General features: G+C 47.8%; 2 long non-coding RNA genes across 2 annotated transcripts in view; one reads left to right on the top strand and one right to left on the bottom strand.

The window, feature by feature from the left end:
• LOC308187508 overlaps window positions 1-3,372 on the top strand; it is a 233,129-nt gene extending 229,757 nt beyond the window's left edge. The window contains exon 3 of the long non-coding RNA XR_013944747.1: window positions 1,289-3,372. This is a non-coding gene — a long non-coding RNA (uncharacterized lncRNA). The remainder of the gene's footprint in view (window positions 1-1,288) is intronic.
• A 3,638-nt stretch (window positions 3,373-7,010) lies between these two features.
• LOC308187517 lies at window positions 7,011-20,456 on the bottom strand. The gene is made up of 2 exons (XR_013944756.1): window positions 19,303-20,456; window positions 7,011-7,345 (listed from the first exon to the last, which is right to left on the bottom strand). It is a non-coding gene; the product is annotated as an uncharacterized lncRNA (long non-coding RNA).
• Window positions 20,457-21,962: the final 1,506 nt, after the last annotated feature.

Genomic DNA, 21,962 nt, shown 5'->3' with positions numbered 1-21,962 from the left:
GCTGTTATCCCTGGGGTAGCTTGGTCCATTAATCAATTATATTGGGTCTGGTCACTGTTAGCACTTTGAGGGGTAGCTCTAGGTAAAGAGGTATGGTCTTGTTTTTGGAGGATTTGTTCTCCTCCAAGGTCGCCCCAACCGAAAAATATCGACCAGGCTCTGCGATGGTAGTGGCCCCAGTGGGGTTGATTGAGGATTCGCGGTGGTCGTTGATTTTTAAGTTCCACAGGGTCTTCTCGTCTTATGTTCACATCCCCGCTTTTGCCCTGGGGATGCACTGCAGTGAGTCCAGAGAGTGCACTGGCACCACTGGGGATGAACTGCAGTGAGTCCAGAGAGTGCACTGGCACCACTGGGGATGCACTGCAGTGAGTCCAGAGAGTGCACTGGCACCACTGGGGATGCACTTCAGTGAGTCCAGAGAGTGCACTGACACCACTGGGGATGCAGTGCAGTGAGTCCAGAGAGTGCACTGGCACCACTGGGGATGCAGTCCAGTGAGTCCAGTGAGTGCACTGGCACCACTGGGGATGCTGTGCAGTGAGTCCAGAGAGTGCACTGGCACCACCGGGGATTCACTGTAGTGAGTCCAGAGAGTGCTCTGGCACCACCTGTGATGCAGTACAGTGAGTCCAGTGAGTGCACTGGCACCACTGGGGATGCAGTGCTGTGACTCCGGAGAGCGCACTGGCACCACTGGGGATTCAGTGCAGTCAGTCCAGTGAGTGCACTGACACCACTGGGGATGCACTTCAGTGAGTCCAGAGAGTGCACTGGCACCACTGGCGATGCACTGCAGTGAGTCCAGAGACTGCACTGTAACCACTGGGGATGCACTGCAGTGAGTCCAGAGAGTGCACTGGCACCACTGGGGATGCCGTGCAGTGAGTCCAGAGACTGCACTGGCACCACTGGGGATGCAGTGCAGTGAGTCCAGAGAGTGCACTGGCACCACTGGGGATGCACTGCAGTGAGTCCAGAGAGTGCACTGGCACCACTGGGGATGCAGTGCAGTGAGTCCAGAGAGTGCACTGGCACCACTGGGGATGCAGTCCAGTGAGTCCAGAGAGTGCACTGGCACCACTGGGGATGCACTTCAGTGAGTTCAGAGAGTGCACTTGCACCACTGGGGATGGGTTTCAAGCCAACTGCATTAACCGCTCATGCTTCTTTCTTATGAGACGTTAGTAAACCAATTACATAGCCTTGTCAAGACTAAATCACAGGTAAAAATCCTGTACATCTCATGTGGCCAACCACTCCCAACTAGGATTCCAAGAACCAGGAGGTTCGGTGAAAATAGGGCTAGTTCTATTAGAGGGGTGATTATTAGGGTAAGCCCTAAGCTGTCTTTAATGGAGAAGTATGGGTGGAATGGGATTTTGTCGCAGTCTGATACGATTCCTAGTGGGTTATTTGAGCCTGATTCGTGTAGGAAGGTTAGGTGGACTAGGGTGATTCCTGCAATTAGGAAGGGCAGTAGGAAGTGGATGGCGAAGAATCGGGTTAAGGTTGGATTGTCTACTGAGAATCCTCCTCAGGCTCATTCTACTAGAGTTTGCCCAATGTACGGGATGGCTGAGAATAGGTTGGTGATTACGGTGGCCCCTCAGAATGACATTTGTCCTCATGGTAGGACATACCCTACGAAGGCAGTTGCTATTAGGGTGAGTAGGAGGATTACTCCTGTGTTTCAGGTTTCTTTGTATAGGTAGGAGCCGTAGTAGAGGCCTCGTCCGATGTGTAAGTAGATGCAGATAAAGAAGAGCGAAGCACCATTGGCGTGGAGGTTGCGGATGAGCCATCCGTACTGGACGTCTCGGCATGTGTGAGCTACTGAGGAGAAGGCGAGTGAAGTGTCTGCGGTGTAGTGTATGGCTAGTAGCAGGCCTGTTAGGATTTGTGTGGCTAAGCAGATGGCTAGAAGGGAGCCGAAGTTTCATCAGGCAGAGATGTTGGAGGGGGCAGGTAGGTCGATTAGGGAGTTGTTGATTATTTTTAGTAGGGGATGGGATTTGCGGATGTTAGGGGCCATTAGTGAGTCTGTGTGTTATTAGGATTATTACCAGGATGGAGAGGGCGAAGGATCCTAGGTAGGCCTTAATTAGCCCTGTGTGTATTGAGGTTGCGGCTTTGCTTGCGGCTACTTGTAGTTCAGCAAGGCCCTCTGGCCCTATTTTTTTGAGTCAGGAGAGGTCGATCAAGTGTAGGGCAATGTTTTGTCCCTTTTCTAGTAGGTTTTTGGAGAAGAATCGGTGTACTAGGGGGTTGAAGTACCCTAATGCAGAGGAGAAGTTTATGAGGGGGTTTGGTTTGGGGTGAGTGAGGGTGTGTGTTATGTTCGATAGTTCTAGGGCTAGGATGATTCCTAGGATTGTTATGAGGATGGCAGCGGTTTTGGTGATAAGGGGTATGGTTATTGGGGGGGTTTTGGTTGGTGTGATGAAAGAGGTAATGATTATTCCTGCTGTAATGCTGCCTAGGGCGAGTCGGGTTAGGGGGGCGGTGATTAGTGGGTTGTTTTCGTTTATTGATACTATTGGGGGGATTCGGGTTTGTCCAGCTTGGACTAGGATGGTTATGCGGATGCTGTAGGTTGCGGTGAATGCTGTGGCTATAAGGGTTAGGAGTAGGGCTCAAGTATTTAGGTATGATGTGTTTAAGCTTTCGATGATGAGGTCTTTTGAGTAGAATCCGGCTAGGAATGGGGTTCCTATCAGCGCCAGGTTTCCGATGGTTAGGCAGGAAGTAGTGACTGGGAGTATTTTCTGTAGGCCTCCTATCTTTCGGATATCTTGTTCTCCGTTTAGGTTGTGGATGATAGACCCTGAGCATAGGAATAGTATGGCTTTAAAGAAGGCATGGGTTGAGATGTGTAGGAAGGCTAGTTGTGGGAGGTTTAGTCCGATAGTGACTATTATTAGTCCTAGTTGGCTGGATGTTGAGAAAGCAATGATTTTTTTGATGTCATTTTGGGTTAGGGCGCATGTGGCAGCGAATAGGGTTGATAGAGCACCTAGGCATAGGCAGGCAGTTAGGGCTGTCTGGTTGGTGGCTAGCAGGGGGTGCATGCGGATGAGCAGGAAGATTCCGGCTACTACTATGGTACTGGAGTGCAGTAGGGCTGATACTGGGGTGGGGCCTTCTATTGCTGCGGGCAGTCATGGGTGGAGTCCAAATTGGGCGGATTTTCCTGCGGCTGCGAGGATTAATCCTATGAGGGGGAGGATTGGGGTTTGGTGGGGGTGTACGGCTTGTTGGATCTCTCAGGTGTTGAATGTTGAAGCTAGTCATGCTATGCTCAGGATCAGTCCGATGTCTCCGATTCGGTTGTAGATTACGGCTCGTAGGGCGGCGGTGTTGGCATCTGCTCGGCCTTGTCATCAGCCGATGAGAAGGAAGGACATGATTCGTACTCCTTCCCAGCCTACGAATAGGAGGAATATGTTGTTTGCGGTTGTTAGGAGGAGTATGGCGACTAGGAATGTCAGTAGGTAGGTGAAAAATTTTGTTACGTATGGCTCTGAGGCCATGTATCATATGGCGAATTGTAGGATTGATCATGTTACAAATAGGGCGATTGGAAGAAATGTTATTGAGTATTGGTCTATTTTTAGGCTCAGGGGGATTTTAAAGTTTATAATGAATTTTCACTCCCAGTGGCAGGTGACAGATTCTACTCCCGAGTAGATGAATGCGGTTGTAGGGGCTAGGCTAATTAGGAATGCGGTTTTAACAGCGCGGGTGGTGGCTTGTGGGGTGTTTTTAAAGTTTTTAAATAGAAATGGCAGGATGATTGGGGTTAGGAGGATTGTCAGCGTGAGTAGTGTGAGGGAGTTGATTAGTAGTGTGGGGTTCACTACTTTTACTTGGATTTGCACCAAGATGGGTGGTTCCTAAGACCAGTGGATTGCTGTTATCCTTTAAAAGTAAGGGGGCTGAGGTTTTAGGCTCAGATGTAAGAGTTAGCAGCTCTTGTTGGTTAAACCCTCCCCTCGGCAGGTAAGAAGGTTTGAACTTCTATTCTTAGAATCACAGTCTAATGTTTGGTTTAAACTATACTTGCATGAGGGGATTCCGGAGATCAGTTCGGGTTTGAGGATTAGGAGGAATATTGGGATAATGTGGAGTGTTATGAGCAGGTGTTCTCGCGTGGTTGAGTTTTGCATAGATGTGATGTGGGAGGGGATTGAGCCTCGTTGGGTCATTAGTAGTATGAATAAGGTGTAGGAGGCGGTTAGTAGGGTTGCGATTCCTGTTAGGATGATCGTGAAGGCAGATCAGTTGAATAAGGTGATTATAATGGTTAGCTCTGCTATGAGGTTTGTTGTTGGGGGTAAGGCTATGTTTGTTAGATTGGCCAGCAATCATCAGGTAGCTATGAGTGGTAGGAGAGGTTGTAGGCCTCGTGTGAGTAGTAGAATTTGGCTGTGCGTACGTTCATAGTTTGTGTTGGCTAGGCAGAATAGTATGGAGGAAGTTAGTCCATGGGAAATTATTAGGATCATTGCCCCTGAGAATGATCAGTGGGTTTGGATTATTCCTGCGGCGATAACTAGGCCTATGTGGCTAACGGATGAATAAGCGATTAGTGATTTTAGGTCTGTCTGTCGTAGGCAGATTGAGCTAGTCATTAGGGCACCTCATAGGGCCAGGGTTAGGAAGGGGTAGTGCAGGAGGTTGGACAGTGGGCCCATAAATAGAGTGACTCGTATAATTCCGTATCCTCCTAGCTTTAGTAGTAGGGCGGCGAGGAGTATTGAGCCTGCGATGGGTGCTTCTACGTGGGCTTTTGGCAGTCAGAGGTGTAGGCCGTATAGTGGGGCTTTTACTATGAATGCTATGAGCAGTGCTAGACCTGATAGTATTCCTGTCCATGAGGTGGATAGGGTTGGGTGGGTTAGTTGTAGGGTTGGCAGGTGCAGGGTGCCAATTTTCACGTATAGGTGTATGATTGTGATTAGCAGGGGTAGAGAGCTTACTGGCGTGTAGAATAGCAGGTAGATGCCAGCGCTTAGGCGTTCTGGTTGGTTCCCCCATCGGGTGATTAAGATTAGGGTGGGAATGAGGGTTGCTTCAAATGAGATGTAAAATAGTGCTAGTTCTGTGGTGGAAAAGGCTAGTAGGATGAATGGCTGGACTGCGACTAAGGTTGAGATAAAGATTCGTTTGCGTTGTAGGGGTTCTTGTTGCAGGTGGTTTTGGCTTGCTATGATTATGAGTGGGAGTAGTCAGCAGGATAGTACTAGGAGGGGGGATGAGATTTGGTCAATTCCTGTTCAGTTGGATAAAAATTTGTAGGGGTAGTAGGTTGGGATTAATCACTGTAGGCTTAGGGCAGCGATTAGGAGGCTGTATAAGGTGGTGTTAGTCCATAGAAATTTTGGTGGAGACAGCAGGGCTGTTGGAAGAAGTATGATTGTGGGTAGGATGATTTTTAGCATTGCAGGAGGTTTAGGTTGTGTAGATGGTCGGAGCCATGTGTGCGGGTGGAGGCTACTAGGATGGCCAGGCCTGTGCCCGCCTCACACGCTGAGAAGGTTAGCATGAGAATTGGTACCATGGTGAATGAGGAGACTTGGTTTTCGATGGATCATATTGATAGGCCTACGAATATCGATAATATTATGCTTTCAAGGCATAGTAGGGCGGATACTAGGTGGGTTCGGTGGAAGGCTAGTCCTAGTCCGCTGAAAATGAAGGCTGAGTAGAAGCTTAAATGTAGGGGCGACATAAGAAAGTTACAGGGTTGGCTGTAATCTGCTGGGTCGAAACCAGCTATCTTTTTGGTTAGACTAACTTTCTGTTATTCTGCTCATTCTAGGCCCCCTTGAATTCACTCGTAGGCCAGTCCGAGTGTTAGGAGAAGGAGGATCACTACAGTTCAGGTGAGGGTCATTAGGGGGGATTGGAGTTGGACGGCTCATGGCAGGGGGAGTAGGAGGGCGATTTCTAGGTCGAATAGGACGAACAGGATGGCTACTGAGGAAGAATCGGACTGAGAATGGTAATCGAGCAGATCCAAGTGGGTCGAATCCACATTCGTACGGTGAGAGTTTCTCTGAGTCGGGGTTTATTTGGGCGAGTCAGAAGTTTAATGCGGTTAGGGCGGCGCTTAGGATTGATGATAGGGCGAATATGAACATGAGTGCGTTCATTGCTCTCCTCTGGGTTTATACCAGATTCTAGAGATTGGAAGTCAATTGTAATTAATATACTAGAAGAGCAAGATCCTCATCAGTAGATGGTTATGTAGAGGAATAGTCAGATGACGTCTACGAAGTGTCAGTATCAGGCTGCTGCCTCGAATCCGAAGTGGTGGTCTGATGTAAAGTGGAACTTGATCAGTCGGAAGAGGCAGACGGTCAGGAAGGAGGATCCGATGATTACGTGGAGTCCGTGGAATCCAGTGGCAACGAAGAAGGTAGATCCGTAGACGCTATCGGCGATTGAGAATGGGGCTTCGTGGTATTCTATTGCTTGTAGGGCTGTGAAGTAGAATCCCAGGAGGATCGTTAGGGTTAGGGCGTGGATGGCGTGTTTTCGGTTTCCTTCTGTGATGCTGTGATGGGCTCACGTTACGGTAACGCCTGAGGCTAGTAGGATGGCTGTGTTTAGTAGGGGGACTTCTATCGGGTTGAGTGGTTTAATTCCTGTTGGGGGTCATTGGCCTCCTAGTTCTGGGGTTGGGGCCAGGCTCGAGTGGAAGAACGCTCAGAAGAACCCTAAGAAGAAGAATGCTTCGGATGTGATGAAAAGGATTATGCCGTATCGTAGGCCTTTTTGGACTGTGGGAGTGTGATGGCCTTGGAAGGTGCTTTCTCGTACAATGTCTCGTCATCATTGGAGTATTACTAGGAGTATTGAGATGAGGCCTAGGGTTAGTAGTATGGATGAGTTGTAGTGGAATCACATGATTAATCCTGAGGTTGTGAGTAGGGCGGCGGCTGCCCCGAAGATTGGTCAAGGGCTTGGGTCAACTATGTGGTATGAGTGTGCTTGGTGTGCCATTAGATGTTTTCTTGTAAGTATAGGCTTAGAAGGAGCACGAAGACGTAGGCCTGGATTATGGCTACTGCTACTTCTAGGATGGTTAGGAGTAGTAGGATGATTATTGTTAGGATGGATACTGCAGGAAGGGTGGGTATTAATGCAATGGAGGCTGTAGAGATGAGTTGGATGAGTAAGTGTCCTGCTGTAAGGTTGGCTGTAAGGCGGACTCCGAGGGCTAGGGGGCGGATTAGTAGGCTAGTTGTTTCGATCAGGATTAGTGCGGGGATTAGGGGTGTAGGGGTACCTTCGGGTAATAGGTGGGCTAAAGAGGCTGATGGTTGGTTTCGTAGGCCTGTTAGTAGTGTGGCGAGCCATAGTGGGAAGGCTAGGGCTATGTTCATAGATAGTTGGGTGGTTGGGGTGAATGTATATGGAAGGAGGCCTAGAAGGTTGATTGTAAGAAGTATGATTATTAGGGATGTAAATATTATGGCTCATTTGTGGCCATTTTTGTTGAGTGGGACTATTAGTTGTTTTGTGATTAGGTGAAGGAGTCATGTTTGGATAGTAGAAAGGCGGTTGTTGATTCATCGGTTGTTTGGGGACGGGAATAGTAGGGCTGGGAAGAGTAGGGATAGTAGGATTAAGGGGATGCCAAATAGATTGGGGCTGGAAAATTGGTCAAAGAAGCTTAGGTTCATGGTCAGGATCATGGTGTGGGTTTGGTAGTGAGGGAGGTCTTATTTGATGGGGGGTTGGTTGTGGTGAAGGCTAGTAGTTTTGGTTGGATGAGGAGTGCTAGGGTTAATCAGGTTATAATTATGATTGAAAATCATGGTGCGGGGTTAAGCTGTGGCATATCATTAAGGAGGGGGAAGTCCCTCTTTGGCTAGCTTAAAAGGCTAGTGCTGTTGCATAGCTTCTTAATGATTAGGATGATGATAGAAGGGACGATCAGGCCTCGAAATGTGGGAGTGGGGTTGATTCTACTACAATGGGTATGTAGCTGTGATTAGCCCCGCAAATTTCTGAGCATTGTCCGTAAAAAATCCCAGGCCGGGTGGTAATGAATGAAGTTTGGTTTAGTCGGCCTGGGATTGCGTCTGTTTTAACTCCGAGCGTTGGGACTGCTCAGGAGTGGAGTACGTCTCCTGCAGTAATGATCACGCGGATGGGGGATTCTATTGGGATAACTACGCGGTGGTCAACTTCTAGCAGTCGGAAGTGGCCGTTGGGTAAGTCTGGGGTGGGCACTATGGAGGAGTCGAAGGATAGGTCTTTGAAGTCTGTGTATTCGTAGCTTCAGTATCATTGGTGGCCGATGGCTTTTAGGGTGAGGTCTGGTTCATCGATTTTGTCCATTATGTAGAGGATTTGTAGGGATGGGAGGGCGAGGAGTACCAGGACGATAGCAGGTAGGATTGTCCAGATCAGCTCTACTTCTTGTGCGTCTACAGCATTGGACGAGAGTTTTTCTGTTAGTATGTGGGCTAAAAGGTAGAGAACTAGGCTGCAGATAGCTAGGGCAACGATTAGGGCGTGGTCGTGGAATTCAACGAGTTCTTCTATGATGGGTGATGAGGCGTCTTGGAATCCTAGTTGGGAGTGGTTGGCCACATGAGATGTACAGGATTTTTACCTGTGATTTAGTCTTGACAAGGCTATGTAATTGGTTTACTAACGTCTCATAAGAAAGAAGCATGAGCGGTGAATGCAGTTGGCTTGAAACCAGCATGTGAGGGTTCGATTCCTTCCTTTCTTGTACTTGGACGAAGGCCGGTTCCTCGAAAGTATGGTATGGGGGAGGGCAGCCGTGGATTCATTCAACGTTTGTGGTAGTTAGTTCTGGTTGTAGGACTTTTCGTTTGGCCGAAAAGGCTTCTCAGATGATGAATATTAGTATGATTACGGCTACTATTGAGATTAGGGAGCCGATGGAGGAAATGGTGTTTCATAGTGTGTAGGCGTCGGGATAGTCCGAGTATCGTCGGGGTATTCCTGCTAGGCCTAGGAAGTGCTGGGGGAAGAACGTTAGGTTTACTCCTGTAAATATTACCCCGAAGTGGGCTTTTGCTCATGTTTGGTGTAGGGTAAACCCAGTGAGTAGTGGGAATCAGTGAGTAAATCCTGCTAGAATGGCAAAGACGGCGCCTATGGATAGGACGTAGTGGAAGTGGGCAACTACGTAGTACGTGTCGTGCAGGGCGATGTCTAGGGAAGAGTTTGCAAGAACGATTCCTGTTAATCCTCCGATGGTAAATAGGAAGATAAATCCTAGAGCTCATAGTATTGGGGGGGGTCTCATTTGATTGTTCCTCCGTGCAGGGTGGCTAGTCAGCTAAATACTTTGATTCCGGTAGGGATGGCAATGATTATAGTGGCTGATGTAAAGTAGGCTCGGGTATCAACGTCTATTCCTACTGTAAACATGTGGTGAGCTCAGACGATGAATCCTAGGAAGCCGATGGATAGTATGGCTCAGACTATTCCCATGTAGCCGAAGGGCTCCTTTTTGCCTGAGTAGTACGTGACTACGTGTGAGATGATTCCGAACCCCGGTAGGATCAGAATATAGACTTCTGGGTGTCCGAAGAATCAGAATAGGTGTTGGTACAGGATTGGGTCTCCTCCTCCAGCGGGGTCGAAGAATGTGGTGTTTAGGTTTCGATCAGTTAGTAATATTGTAATACCGGCGGCGAGTACGGGGAGTGATAGAAGGAGTAGGATGGCGGTAATTAGTACGGATCAGACAAATAGTGGGGTTTGGTATTGTGAGAGTGCGGGGGGTTTTATGTTGATGGCTGTGGTGATAAAGTTGATGGCCCCAAGGATGGAGGAGATACCGGCTAAGTGGAGTGAGAAGATAGCCAGGTCTACTGAAGCTCCGGCGTGGGCAAGGTCACCTGCTAGGGGAGGGTAGACAGTTCAGCCTGTGCCGGCGCCAGCTTCTACAGTGGATGAGGCTAGTAGGAGGAGGAATGATGGGGGGAGGAGTCAAAAGCTTATGTTGTTTATTCGCGGGAATGCTATGTCGGGGGCACCGATTATGAGGGGGACTAATCAGTTGCCGAATCCTCCGATCATGATGGGTATGACTATAAAGAAGATTATTACAAAGGCGTGAGCGGTAACGATTACATTGTAAATTTGGTCGTCGCCTAGGAGAGTTCCTGGTTGTCCTAGTTCTGCGCGGATTAATAGGCTGAGTGCGGTGCCGACTATTCCTGCTCATGCCCCGAAGATGAGGTACAGGGTGCCAATATCCTTATGGTTAGTGGAAAATAGTCATCGGTTGATGAAGGTGACGGGTAAGATGGCTGAGTGTTGAAGCGTTAGGCTGTAGTCCTTTTTACAGAGGTTTAATTCCTCTTCTTATCGGCTCTGTAGTGAAATTCATGTTGAGTTGCAAGCTCATCGATGCGCACTAGGGTGCGTCAGGGTCTTTGTAGGCAGAAGCCAATTGGTTTAGGCATTTAGCTGTTAACTAGAGTTTTGTGGGATCGAAGCCCATCTGTCTAGGGAGGCTTTAGCTTAATTAAAGCGTCTGACTTGCATTCAGAAGATACAGGTTAATATTCTGTAAGTCTTAATGTGCAGAAACTAAGAGGGTTTAACTCTTATTTAAGGCTTTGAAGGCCTTCGGTTTGGGGTGTTATCCTAAGTTTCTAGACAATGGCATGTATTATTGGGGACAGGGGAAGTAAGAGGATTGATAGTGAGGCAAGGACCGCAGTAGGTGTGCTTGGGGCTTTGCTAGTGTATCATTGTTTTATGTGGTTAGAGGAGTTGGGGGGAAGGGTAATTGTTGAGTGGTATGCGAGGCGTAGGTAGAAGAAGAGGCTGAGCAGTGATAGCATGGCAATTGCCATGGCTGCTGGTGTTATTTCCTGTTTAGTTAGTTCTTGGATGATAAGTCACTTTGGTATAAAGCCTGTTAATGGGGGGAGGCCTGCTAGGGATAAAAGTACTAGTATTAGGGTGGCGTTTAGCACTGGGGTTTTTGTTCATGAGGTTGTGATCATGGATAGGTTAAGGGCTTTGATTTTGTTAAGGGCTAGGAATACGGCTGATGTTATGATTGTGTATAGGTAGAAGGTAAGTAAGGCCAATTTGGGGCTGTAAACTAGGATGATGGCGATTCAGCCTAAGTGGGAGATGGACGAGAAGGCTAGGATTTTGCGTGTTTGTGTTTGGTTCAGTCCTATTCAGCCTCCTAGTGCTGTTGAGGCTAGGGCCATGGCGGTGAGTAGAGCTGGGTCGAGGGATTTGGATGTTAGTAGGAGCAGGGTTAGTGGGGGGAATTTTATGAGGGTCGAGAGTAGCAGGGCTGTTATTAGTGGCGATCCTTGTAGTACTTCTGGGAATCAGAAGTGAAATGGCACTAGGCCCAGTTTAATAGCGATTGCTGCTGTCAGTAGTAGACAGGAGGTTGGGTGGTTTATTTGTGTGATGTCTCATTGGCCGGTGACTCAGGCATTGGTTATGCTAGAGAATAGGACCAGGGCGGAAGCAGCTGCTTGGGTTAGGAAGTATTTCGTTGCGGCTTCTACTGCTCGTGGGTGGTGGGATTTGGCAATTAGGGGAATGATGGCTAGTGCGTTGATCTCCAGTCCTGTCCAGGCCAGAACTCAGTGGTTGCTGGAAATTGTGATTGTGGTGCCCAAGATGAGGCTGAAGGTTATGATTGGGGTCGCGTAAGGGTTCATTAGTAGAGGAGGGGGTTAAACCATCATTTTCGGGGTATGGGCCCGATAGCTTGATTAGCTGACTCTACTAGAAAATAATATAAGGGAAGTATGGAGAATTTTGATTTCTCTTGTGTGGGTTCAATTCCTACTTTTCTAAGGTCAACAGGAAATGAGAGGGCTGTTATACCTCTATGTTCACTTTATCATAGTGACCCTTTGTAGTTCAGGCACATTTCCTTATGTAAGGAGGTAGGCCTGCATAGCAGATAGGTATGCTGATGTGTCAGAGGCACAGAGCTAGTGTGAGGGGTAGGAAGTTTTTTCATAGTAGGTGCATTAGTTGGTCATATCGGAATCGTGGGTATGAAGCTCGGACCCATAAGAAACCAGAAGATAGTAGGAGGACTTTTGTGGCTAGGATGACGGGGAATAGTTCTGTGGGTGGCCCTAGGGCGCTTGGGTTTAGGAATATGATGGCTGTAAGTGTATTTATTAGCATAATGTTCGCATATTCAGCTAGGAAGAATAAGGCGAAGGGTCCTGCGGCGTATTCAACGTTAAACCCTGAGACTAGCTCAGATTCACCCTCTGTGAGGTCAAAAGGAGCTCGGTTTGTCTCTGCTAGGGTGGATACGTATCATATTATTGCTAGGGGTCATGAGGAGAAAATGAAGTATAGAGGCTCCTGTGCGATGGCAAAGGAGCTGAGTGTGTAGCTTCCGCTTAGTATGATTATTGATAGCAGGATTATGGCCAGTGTCACTTCGTATGAAATGGTCTGTGCTACTGCCCGTAGGGCTCCGATTAGTGCGTATTTTGAGTTCGAGGCTCAGCCTGATCATAGGACTGAGTAGACGGCTAGGCTTGACATGGCTATTAGGAAGAGAACTCCGAGGTTTAGATCTGCTAGGGGAAATGGGAGTGGTAGTGGTGCTCAAGTGGTGAGGGCTAGGACAAGGGCTAGTATTGGTATCAGAATGAATAGAAGTGGGGAAGAGGTAGAGGGTCGGATGGGCTCTTTGGTAAATAGTTTCAGTCCGTCCGCAAATGGTTGAAGTAGGCCAAAAGGCCCGACAACGTTAGGGCCTTTGCGGGATTGTATGTAGCTTAGGATTTTCCGTTCTACTAGGGTTAGGAAGGCTACGGCAATCAGGATTGGGATGATGTATAGGAGGGATATAACGAGGCAGCTTAGTGTTGTTATTTGAATCATGGGTGAAGCTAGGGAGAGGATTTGAACCTCTGGGGAAAGGGCTTAAGCCTTCTGCACTTGCCGGGCTCTGCCACTCTAGCTGGTCCTTTTCTAGGATTGAAAGTGGTGGGGGAAGGCCCTCTTCACGGTTTAGTTGGTTTCACTGCTTAGAGGGGGGGGGCGTGCTTGTGGTATTGGCCCCACTTTCCCGGTCCTTTCGTACTGGGGAGAGTGTGTCATAGATAGAAACCGACCTGGATTGCTCCGGTCTGAACTCAGATCACGTAGGACTGTTAATCGTTGAACAAACGAACCCTTAATAGCGGCTGCACCATTAGGATGTCCTGATCCAACATCGAGGTCGTAAACCCCCCTGTCGATATGGGCTCTTGAGGGGGATTGCGCTGTTATCCCTGGGGTAGCTTGGTCCATTAATCAATTATATTGGGTCTGGTCACTGTTAGCACTTTGAGGGGTAGCTCTAGGTAAAGAGGTATGGTCTTGTTTTTGGAGGATTTGTTCTCCTCCAAGGTCGCCCCAACCGAAAAATATCGACCAGGCTCTGCGATGGTAGTGGCCCCAGTGGGGTTGATTGAGGATTCGCGGTGGTCGTTGATTTTTAAGTTCCACAGGGTCTTCTCGTCTTATGTTCACATCCCCGCTTTTGCACGGGGAGATCAATTTCACTGATTATCTGTGAGAGACAGTTAAGACCTCGTTTAGCCATTCATACAAGTCTCGATTTATGGGACAATTGATTGCGCTACCTTTGCACGGTTAGGATACCGCGGCCGTTAAACCTAAGTCACCGGGCAGGCATCACCTTCAATACTTGTTTAATTTGCTGAAGGCTATGTTTTTGGTAAACAGTCGGGCCTTATTAATTTGCCGAGTTCCTTTCACAGATTTTAATCGCTCTTATAGGCGCTCCTGAGTCGGGTTAACAGGGTTAGTTAATACGTGGTCTTGTAGGGGTTTTTGTATCTGTCTAGGTCTGTTAATAATGTTTCTATGTAAGCTTGCGCCGTTAGAGGGGTGTGGCCCTGAGTTACTTATTTTAGCATTAATTCTCCTATATTCATAGGTTGACCTGTTTGTGATAAGGGAATCATCTTATTTTGGTATTTTTAGGTGGTGGAGCTTTGACGCACTCTTTTTTGATGGCTGCTTTAGGGCCCACGGTAGGATCAGTAGTAAGAATTATCCGCTAGTCGAGGTTGTGTCCTTTTTTAATGGAGCTGTCCCTCCATTAAATAGCTCTTAATCATCTCATTAGGGTTCAGGATGTCCGGTAGGGAGGATTAAGGGGGAACTTAGATTCGTTTCACAGGTAACCAGCTATCACCCAGCTCGGTTGGCTTTTCACCTCTACTGACAAGTCATCCCACTCTTTTGCAACAGAGACGGGTTCGCTCTCTTTAACTGCTTGAAAGTAGCTCGCTTGGGTTTCGGGGGGGCAAACTTTAGTTCACTTTGCTTGGTTGTTCTCGCTAAACCATGATGCAAAAGGTACAAGGGTTGATCTTTGCTGTCTGTCGCTTTGATTGTTTCACTGCTATTTCATCTTTCCCTTACGGTACTGGGGTCTCTATCGCGTCTAAGTGTCTTTTCTATCGCCTATACTAAGACTGTAAAATGCTTTAGTTTAATTAGTTTAGTAAATTCTTTAGTTTTGGTGTACTATTTGTGTGGTTGAGCTAGAGGGGGGGCTTCAAGACGATCCGGTCTAGTAGATATCTTTCAGGTGTAAGCTGAGTGCTTTGGTGTTATAGCTACGTCTTGATATTCTAAGTACACCTTCCGGTACACTTACCTTGTTACGACTTACCTCATCTTCAGCGTATTTATGGTATTAGTTATGTGGGATGTGGCTTTTGAGGAGGGTGACGGGCGGTATGTACGTGCCCCAGGGCCGGCTTAAAGTAGGCTCTATTGTCCCACTTTACTGCTAAATCCGCCTTCCAGAAGTGGTTTCACGCTTCTTTCCGTGTGCCCTATGAATAGGGAATGTAGCCCATTTCTTCCACTCCATAGGCTATACCTTGACCTGTCTTATTAGCGGGGTGCTATTGTGTCCACTGTTGTGCTCTCATTCGAGGTGGGCTGGCGACGGCGGTATGTAGGCTGTGTTGGCAAGGGGTGGTTGGGTTAATCGGGGATTATCGATTGTAGAACAGGCTCCTCTAGGTGGGTTTGGGGCACCGCCAAGTCCTTAGAGTTTTAAGCGTTTGTGCTCGTAGTTCTCTGGCGGATACTTCGGTAAAGTAAGTATCAAGATTTAGGGCCAGGCATAGTGGGGTATCTAATCCCAGTTTGGGCCCTGGCTTTCGTGGGTTTAAATCAGTCGTTAGTTCCTAAGATCATCTTAATGGTGTGTTTAGGTGCATCTTGGGCTTATGACAGCTCAGTTGCATTTTGATCTTAGTTAGCTAGGATAGGCATTTTACCACTCTTTACGCCGTGTCAATAGGACGGTTGATTTGGGTTTCTTGTATGACCGCGGTGGCTGGCACAAGATTTACCAACCCTTGAAGTTAGGCTGTTGCTATAACTAAGTCAAGTTTGCACTCATTGCTTAATGTTAATTACTGCTGAATACCCGTGGGGGCGTGGCTTAGCGAGGCGTCTTGGGCTACTACTTGGGTGTGCCTGATACCCGCTCCTCAAGGCCTGTATGGGGGTAGGTGGTCGAGGGCGTTTACACTGGGGCGCGGATACTTGCATGTATATATTTAGCAAAAACCAACCGTAAGGTTAGGACTAAGTCTTTTGTCCGCAGGCATGTTTTATGCCATCTTGGCAACTTCAGTGCCATGCTTTGTGTTAAGCTATGTGGACGGGGGTGTGGTTAGCTGATAGTTGAGTGGTGAGTGAGAGTGAAGTATATGAAATTATTGCTTGTGTTTACTATTTTTAGTACTGGAGTTTCTCTAATAAGTTTAAGTTATTTTGTATGTGTTTGTGTGTATATGTACATCGTTCCGATGATGTCATGGAAGGGATGATTAATGGAGTTTTAGAGGTAGTTTGCTGGGATTGGGCGATGAAGGTTTATGCTACATGGTGGTTAGCGAAAGTTTACTGGTTTAGTTTGTGAAGCGCAGGGGTTGCGCTTAATGATTTGTTGTTTTGTGCTATGTCCAACGAGCATTCATCCAATAGCCCCATTTAACCCGGAGGGTGGAGGTAACATTAACTGAATGTGGTCAAAGTGCATCAGTGTCAGGATGATTCCCCATATACGCCAACCGTCTCATCGAGGGACCCTTGAAATATAGGATAGGCCGTGAGGCAGGTGTGTCCAGGCTTAGATTGTGGGACCCCCGAGATCACTGGGAATAGCCACCTGTGAGGTAACCCCGGAAAAAATAAGAGGAACCAGAGGCGCCAAAAAGCTGGAACATGCCGCGATTACGCATTGAGAAGGTGAAAGTACTCACAGATGCCACTTTGAAGGGCAAGGAGGGGTGAGTGAACCCAATGGATGGCCCTGACCGAGGAACCAGAGGCGCAAAAATGTGAGGAGGGCGAGGGGTTTAGGGGGAACGTATGGGCCTGAAGCTAGTCATACCGGACATTATGTGCAACGGGTTGCTGATTTCACGTGAGGAGTACGATTAATAAATCCGTCTGATACGAACTGCATGAGATATGTGGTGGAGAGTTGTTGTTGGAGCATGTCCTGTGAGCATTCATTAAAATGGGGTCTTGTTATGCGCTTGAGTGGAGTTGTATTGGGTGTTGTGCGGTATGGTCCTAGAACATTCATGCCGGGTGGTTTGGTAGGAGTGTGTTTAAGGGTTTAATGGCCGTGTACATGTATGGGTTTAGCACCTGCTTATAAGATAGTCCGTATATAATGTATATTACTGGTACTATAGTATGTATGTATATGGGGTATATAAATTTATGCACGAATATGCATAACCAAATACCCCCGCCTCGGGGGGGGAGGGGGGGGGGGTTAAGCATAATGGCATAGATGGGGTAGAATTATTGGGGGCTTGCGGTTAGTTCCTGTAGTTGAGAACAATGGCGGCTTTTCGAGCCGCAGGCCTCGGGTAGTGTCCGGGCAGGAATAATGACTTATTTTATGTTTTTTTTAGGGATTTGCTTTGCGGTGGGTGTTTTGGGTGTGGCGTCGAATCCTTCGCCGTATTATGGGGTTGTTGGTTTGGTGTTAGCGTCTGTGGCGGGGTGCGGGTGGTTGCTGGGCCTTGGGGTTTCGTTCGTGGCTTTAGTGCTGTTTATGGTGTATTTGGGGGGTATGCTGGTGGTGTTTGTTTATTCAGTAGCTTTAGCAGCGGAGCCTTTCCCTGGGGCTTGGGGGGATTGACAGGTGATTGGATGTGCAGTAGCGTTTGTGGCAATTGTTTTTGGGGGGTTGGTGTTTGGGGGGTTTATGGGGGCTTGGAAGTTCGGGGTTTCTACTGTGAATAATGTTGGGGTGTTTGTTGTTCGGTCGGATTTTAGTGGAGTTTCCATGTTTTATTCACATGGGGCAGGGATGTTTTTAGTGGCGGGTTGGGGGCTGTTGTTGACTTTGTTTGTTGTATTGGAGCTTGTGCGGGGGTTGTCGCGGGGTGCTATTCGGGCGGTTTAGGGGTTAGGGTCAGAGAATAGTTTATTGAAAATGCCAGCTTTGGGAGCTGGAGATAAAGGTTTGAGTCCTTTTTTTCTGAGTTTGGGGTACTCTAAGAAGTGGTAAGTCTTCAATCTTTGGTTTACAAGACCAATGTTTTTATAAACTATTAGAGTATTTAGCAGTTGAGTATTTTGTTTTCTAGGGCGCTTGCGGCGGGGAGGAGAAATAGGAGGATAGTGAAGTAGGCGATTGAAGTGAGTTGGCCGATGATGATGAATGGGTGTTCGACGGGTTGGCTTCCTACTCATGTTAGGACGAGGAGGTCGGCGACTAGTACTCAGAATAGGAGCTGGGAGAGTGGTCGGAATGTTATTGCTCGTTGTTTTGATTTGTGCAGGAATGGGATTAGGAATAGGATCAGTACGGAGGCGGCCAGTGCTAATACGCCTCCTAGTTTATTTGGGATTGAACGTAGGATGGCGTAGGCGAATAGGAAGTATCATTCTGGCTTGATGTGTGGTGGGGTTACTAGTGGGTTTGCTGGGGTGAAGTATTCTGGGTCTCCCAGGAGGTTAACCGCTCATGCTTCTTTCTTATGAGACGTTAGTAAACCAATTACATAGCCTTGTCAAGACTAAATCACAGGTAAAAATCCTGTACATCTCATGTGGCCAACCACTCCCAACTAGGATTCCAAGACGCCTCATCACCCATCATAGAAGAACTCGTTGAATTCCACGACCACGCCCTAATCGTTGCCCTAGCTATCTGCAGCCTAGTTCTCTACCTTTTAGCCCACATACTAACAGAAAAACTCTCGTCCAATGCTGTAGACGCCCAAGAAGTAGAGCTGATCTGGACAATCCTACCTGCTATCGTCCTGGTACTCCTCGCCCTCCCATCCCTACAAATCCTCTACATAATGGACGAAATCGATGAACCAGACCTCACCCTAAAAGCCATCGGCCACCAATGATACTGAAGCTACGAATACACAGACTTCAAAGACCTATCCTTCGACTCCTACATAGTGCCCACCCCAGACTTACCCAACGGCCACTTCCGACTGCTAGAAGTTGACCACCGCGTAGTTATCCCAATAGAATCCCCCATCCGCGTGATCATTACTGCAGGAGACGTACTCCACTCCTGAGCAGTCCCAACGCTCGGAGTTAAAACAGACGCAATCCCAGGCCGACTAAACCAAACTTCATTCATTACCACCCGGCCTGGGAATTTTTACGGACAATGCTCAGAAATTTGCGGGGCTAATCACAGCTACATACCCATTGTAGTAGAATCAACCCCACTCCCACATTTCGAGGCCTGATCGTCCCTTCTATCATCATCCTAATCATTAAGAAGCTATGCAACAGCACTAGCCTTTTAAGCTAGCCAAAGAGGGACTTCCCCCTCCTTAATGATATGCCACAGCTTAACCCCGCACCATGATTTTCAATCATAATTATAACCTGATTAACCCTAGCACTCCTCATCCAACCAAAACTACTAGCCTTCACCACAACCAACCCCCCATCAAATAAGACCTCCCTCATTACCAAACCCACACCATGATCCTGACCATGAACCTAAGCTTCTGTGACCAATTTTCCAGCCCCAATCTATTTGGCATCCCCTTAATCCTACTATCCCTACTCTTCCCAGCCCTACTATTCCCGTCCCCAAACAACCGATGAATCAACAACCGCCTTTCTACTATCCAAACATGACTCCTTCACCTAATCACAAAACAACTAATAGTCCCACTCAACAAAAATGGCCACAAATGAGCCATAATATTTACATCCCTAATAATCATACTTCTTACAATCAACCTTCTAGGCCTCCTTCCATATACATTCACCCCAACCACCCAACTATCTATGAACATAGCCCTAGCCTTCCCACTATGGCTCGCCACACTACTAACAGGCCTACGAAACCAACCATCAGCCTCTTTAGCCCACCTATTACCCGAAGGTACCCCTACACCCCTAATCCCCACACTAATCCTGATCGAAACAACCAGCCTACTAATCCGCCCCCTAGCCCTCGGAGTCCGCCTTACAGCCAACCTTACAGCAGGACACTTACTCATCCAACTCGTCTCTACAGCCTCCATTACATTAATACCCACCCTTCCTGCAGTATCCATCCTAACAATAATCATCCTACTACTCCTAACCATCCTAGAAGTAGCAGTAGCCATAATCCAGGCCTACGTCTTCGTGCTCCTTCTAAGCCTATACTTACAAGAAAACATCTAATGGCACACCAAGCACACTCATACCACATAGTTGACCCAAGCCCTTGACCAATCTTCGGGGCAGCCGCCGCCCTACTCACAACCTCAGGATTAATCATGTGATTCCACTACAACTCATCCATACTACTAACCCTAGGCCTCATCTCAATACTCCTAGTAATACTCCAATGATGACGAGACATTGTACGAGAAAGCACCTTCCAAGGCCATCACACTCCCACAGTCCAAAAAGGCCTACGATACGGCATAATCCTTTTCATCACATCCGAAGCATTCTTCTTCTTAGGGTTCTTCTGAGCGTTCTTCCACTCGAGCCTGGCCCCAACCCCAGAACTAGGAGGCCAATGACCCCCAACAGGAATTAAACCACTCAACCCGATAGAAGTCCCCCTACTAAACACAGCCATCCTACTAGCCTCAGGCGTTACCGTAACGTGAGCCCATCACAGCATCACAGAAGGAAACCGAAAACACGCCATCCACGCCCTAACCCTAACGATCCTCCTGGGATTCTACTTCACAGCCCTACAAGCAATAGAATACCACGAAGCCCCATTCTCAATCGCCGATAGCGTCTACGGATCTACCTTCTTCGTTGCCACTGGATTCCACGGACTCCACGTAATCATCGGATCCTCCTTCCTGACCGTCTGCCTCTTCCGACTGATCAAGTTCCACTTTACATCAGACCACCACTTCGGATTCGAGGCAGCAGCCTGATACTGACACTTCGTAGACATCATCTGACTATTCCTCTACATAACCATCTACTGATGAGGATCTTGCTCTTCTAGTATATTAATTACAATTGACTTCCAATCTCTAGAATCTGGTATAAACCCAGAGGAGAGCAATGAACGCACTCATGTTCATATTCGCCCTATCATCAATCCTAAGCGCCGCCCTAACCGCATTAAACTTCTGACTCGCCCAAATAAACCCCGACTCAGAGAAACTCTCACCGTACGAATGTGGATTCGACCCACTTGGATCTGCTCGATTACCATTCTCAGTCCGATTCTTCCTCAGTAGCCATCCTGTTCGTCCTATTCGACCTAGAAATCGCCCTCCTACTCCCCCTGCCATGAGCCGTCCAACTCCAATCCCCCCTAATGACCCTCACCTGAACTGTAGTGATCCTCCTTCTCCTAACACTCGGACTGGCCTACGAGTGAATTCAAGGGGGCCTAGAATGAGCAGAATAACAGAAAGTTAGTCTAACCAAAAAGATAGCTGGTTTCGACCCAGCAGATTACAGCCAACCCTGTAACTTTCTTATGTCGCCCCTACATTTAAGCTTCTACTCAGCCTTCATTTTCAGCGGACTAGGACTAGCCTTCCACCGAACCCACCTAGTATCCGCCCTACTATGCCTTGAAAGCATAATATTATCGATATTCGTAGGCCTATCAATATGATCCATCGAAAACCAAGTCTCCTCATTCACCATGGTACCAATTCTCATGCTAACCTTCTCAGCGTGTGAGGCGGGCACAGGCCTGGCCATCCTAGTAGCCTCCACCCGCACACATGGCTCCGACCATCTACACAACCTAAACCTCCTGCAATGCTAAAAATCATCCTACCCACAATCATACTTCTTCCAACAGCCCTTCTGTCTCCACCAAAATTTCTATGGACTAACACCACCTTATACAGCCTCCTAATCGCTGCCCTAAGCCTACAGTGATTAATCCCAACCTACTACCCCTACAAATTTTTATCCAACTGAACAGGAATTGACCAAATCTCATCCCCCCTCCTAGTACTATCCTGCTGACTACTCCCACTCATAATCATAGCAAGCCAAAACCACCTGCAACAAGAACCCCTACAACGCAAACGAATCTTTATCTCAACCTTAGTCGCAGTCCAGCCATTCATCCTACTAGCCTTTTCCACCACAGAACTAGCACTATTTTACATCTCATTTGAAGCAACCCTCATTCCCACCCTAATCTTAATCACCCGATGGGGGAACCAACCAGAACGCCTAAGCGCTGGCATCTACCTGCTATTCTACACGCCAGTAAGCTCTCTACCCCTGCTAATCACAATCATACACCTATACGTGAAAATTGGCACCCTGCACCTGCCAACCCTACAACTAACCCACCCAACCCTATCCACCTCATGGACAGGAATACTATCAGGTCTAGCACTGCTCATAGCATTCATAGTAAAAGCCCCACTATACGGCCTACACCTCTGACTGCCAAAAGCCCACGTAGAAGCACC

The sequence above is a fragment of the Anser brachyrhynchus genome (assembly GCF_964034855.1).
Source record: "Anser brachyrhynchus genome assembly, chromosome: 1".
Lineage (NCBI taxonomy): Eukaryota > Metazoa > Chordata > Aves > Anseriformes > Anatidae > Anser > Anser brachyrhynchus.
Note: the sequence above shows the minus strand (reverse complement) of the source record. Positions and strands in the feature narration are given on the sequence as shown.